Source organism: Arachis hypogaea, chromosome 12, assembly GCF_003086295.3.
Source record: "Arachis hypogaea cultivar Tifrunner chromosome 12, arahy.Tifrunner.gnm2.J5K5, whole genome shotgun sequence".
NCBI classification, from domain to species: Eukaryota; Viridiplantae; Streptophyta; class Magnoliopsida; order Fabales; family Fabaceae; genus Arachis; species Arachis hypogaea.
In genome coordinates this window covers 109,199,370-109,202,377 of record NC_092047.1, presented here as the reverse complement: position 1 = coordinate 109,202,377, position 3,008 = coordinate 109,199,370, and the positions used below count along the sequence as shown (strand labels likewise).

The 3,008-nt window shown below is 32.5% G+C and overlaps 1 long non-coding RNA gene across 2 annotated transcripts; it reads left to right on the top strand.

Annotated features, from left to right (window-relative positions):
• Nucleotides 1-286: 286 nt before the first annotated feature.
• LOC112728183 (uncharacterized) lies at nucleotides 287-1,865 on the top strand. 2 transcript variants are annotated; one of them, XR_011868893.1, is made up of 4 exons: nucleotides 287-568; nucleotides 862-1,008; nucleotides 1,401-1,485; nucleotides 1,628-1,865. It is a non-coding gene; the product is annotated as an uncharacterized lncRNA (long non-coding RNA). The 2 variants fall into 2 exon arrangements; XR_003166188.3 differs by lacking the exon at nucleotides 287-568 and having other exon boundaries at nucleotides 801-1,008.
• The last annotated feature ends 1,143 nt before the right edge of the window (nucleotides 1,866-3,008 follow it).

The window sequence follows — 3,008 nt, the reverse complement described above, 5'->3', positions numbered from 1 at the left end:
TATAATCAATATTTCATCAATTATCACCGTTACCATTACTACTATTGCTTTCTATTAGTGCCACTACAAAAAAAAAAAAAAAAAGATTTTTAGTGATAAATTTTTAGCGATCATAATATTATTGCTATAATTTCTATTTTTAAAACCATTTTTTAGTGACAATTGTATATTTATCATTGATACTATAATTTTTAACGGCAATTTAAACGATAGCCAGTAACAAGAAGCTGAAATTTTAAAAATAATAACAAATTTAAACTACTAAACCAAAAATATCTCTACTCTCGGTGCCTCGCCATTCTATCTCCCACAAACTACTCTCAGTGCTTCATTTCCTCTGAGAACCGCACACCGTTCTTCTTCTTCTTCTTCTCACATCTCCATCATTCCTTCTTCTTCTTCTTCTTCTTCTTCTTCTTCTTCTTCTTCTTCTTCTTCTTTATTTCATCTTTTTTATCGCTCAAATCTCTTCCAAGTTTTCATCTCAATATTAATCGCAATCTGAATCCTTTTCTCGGACAAGCTAGTGCTAATTTTGATTGAAATCTGAATCCCGCTCTAGTCATCAGCTACGAGTTCCTTAATCTCCCTCTCAATTCTGATTCTTGTGCTCCCAATTTGTGTTCTATCGCAACCTGATGCTTTTTCCCAATTCTTTTTGGTTCAATATACATTGCTGAAATTCAATTGTCACTGTTATTCTGAAATATTTATTTGATAGGATGAATTAGGATTATTAGAATACTAAATTGAGCTTGGCAATATCTGGTTCCACTTTTATGCTTCGATCTTTATAAATAGGCAGAACAATTAGACCATTAATTAACCCTGAACACCTCTGACACTTTGATGCATGCACAGATCTGGAGCAGGGGTTTAGTGTTGGGAGTGGTGGTGTTTGCTCTTCATATTTGTCTCTGCAGACGATGTTGTTGTGCTCACCGAAGATAACTTTGAGAAGGAGGTTGGTCAGGACAGAGGAGCACTTGTTGAGTTCTACGCTCCTTGGTAATAAAATAAAATAATCTCCAATCCATTTTTGGTTTCTTTGTTGATTCAATTTTTACCTTATCTAGGATTTAGTTCAGTATACAGTTCGAATAGAATATGTTATTGTCCTTTATCTCTTTGATTTTGTAGATTAATAGATATTAAACTTTATATTCTTTGATTTGATTCCTTTAATATAAGTTATTAGATGAGAGAGAGTGAGGGTACCGAGACTTTTTTTTATGCCAATTGAAGGTTCTGAATTCGTTATATATATATATATATATATATTAATTTGCCAAGTTTTCACTCTGTCGAATGATTTATCATGGTGATCCAGCAAAGATAAGATGCACATTTTTTTCTTATTCTCGATCTGTGTTTCTCATACCACTTTTTTGTTACCATAGGTGTGGGCACTGTAAAAAGCTTGCCTCTAAATATGAAAAGCTCGGTTCTAGCTTTAAGAAAGCCAAATTTATTTTAATTGGCAAGGTAAGCAAGCACAAGTGGTGTTTCTCACTTTCTCTATATTCAATACTTTTCTGTAAAATACTATGAACTGTGTACAATTCCTCTGTTGACCTTACAAACTATTCATACTCAATTAGTCCTTTAAATCATGCTATATCTATAGGGTTGTGGGTAGGATGTTTGAGCAGTCAAGATGTCATTAGCAATCTCTGCTATATCTATAGGATAGCAGGGAAACAAGAGAGCATGAGGCTTACAGCAGGATCATGCTTAGTGCGCTTAGTTCGGTTTAACCCTCCTAGTATTCAGTTGGTTGCGGAAAAATTGTCATTCAAGGACCTTGCTTCATCCCTTGTCAAGGGTAGTCCAAGAGAGCAGCAAGTCAGCCTAAATCTCCTTAACATGGCAATGCTTGGAAGTTACGTGTTGACAAATATTTGAAGATACCTCATACCTCTTGCAGAGGACAAAAATTTGATCCCAAGTCTTTTGTCTCTTGTTGAGCAGGGTAGTGAAATTTTAAAAGGAAAGGCACTTTTCTTTGTGGCTCTATTTTGTAAACATGGTAGGAGGTGGCTTCCACACTTCTTAGCAGTTCATTGTTTAAACACAAAGTGGTTACAATTCACGTCCTACGGCAGCTGGCCAATCTAATTAAACTCATTGAGACACCGTTTCAAGTTAGTGACTCAACCATTGTCGCCGTTATCTTTTTAATGATATGTTTTATTGTTTAATTGTTTTCATGGACCTTGACTCGCTGCTTGTTGAAAAATAAAATGAAGGTGTTTGACTGACTGACCACAGTCACTAATTTAGTCATAAATTGATTTGATGATATATACTTGTTAATATGAAAACATGAGATTTTGGTGTTAGGAATCTTTTATATATCTCTTGATCAAATCGAATTAACAAATTCTTAAATTTGATCCATTTTTGACATATTTTTTGATTAATTAATGTCTCATAAAATGATTGCTTGATCAATATTTATTGAGGACAATCAGAATGATTCGGAGATCATAAAAGTTCAAAAGATTATGCTGTATGGTTCAAAAGATTTTGCTGTATTGTTACATTTGTATTATTGCTGTATGTGAATTTTATGAGGATTGATCGTCTTTGGTCGAATTGCTTTTGTTCTTGTTTGATAAATTAGTAAAGAGATATTCATTAAACAAGATGTATTGGAATTATAGTTTATTTCCATTTCTATTGAATAATCACCAGCAGAAAATAAGAGTCTTAAGAAATATTCCTTTTTCATAATATTACCTTTAGTATAATTATAGACTTGTAGCATTTTTTGTTGTTTAAATTTGTATCATGATTTATTACTTTTTAAGAGAAATTTATCTATTAATATTTGAGTTTAATAAAATATTTTATTTTGTAGTAATTCATTTTAGTATATTATAACTAAAAAAAGTCTTATGATTTTAGCGGCAATGGTAATGGCAACTACGAAGGTGGTAGTTTGTACATTTTTGTGTTCATACGATACACTACGAATGGAGGGCGTTGAAGGCTATAACAGAAAT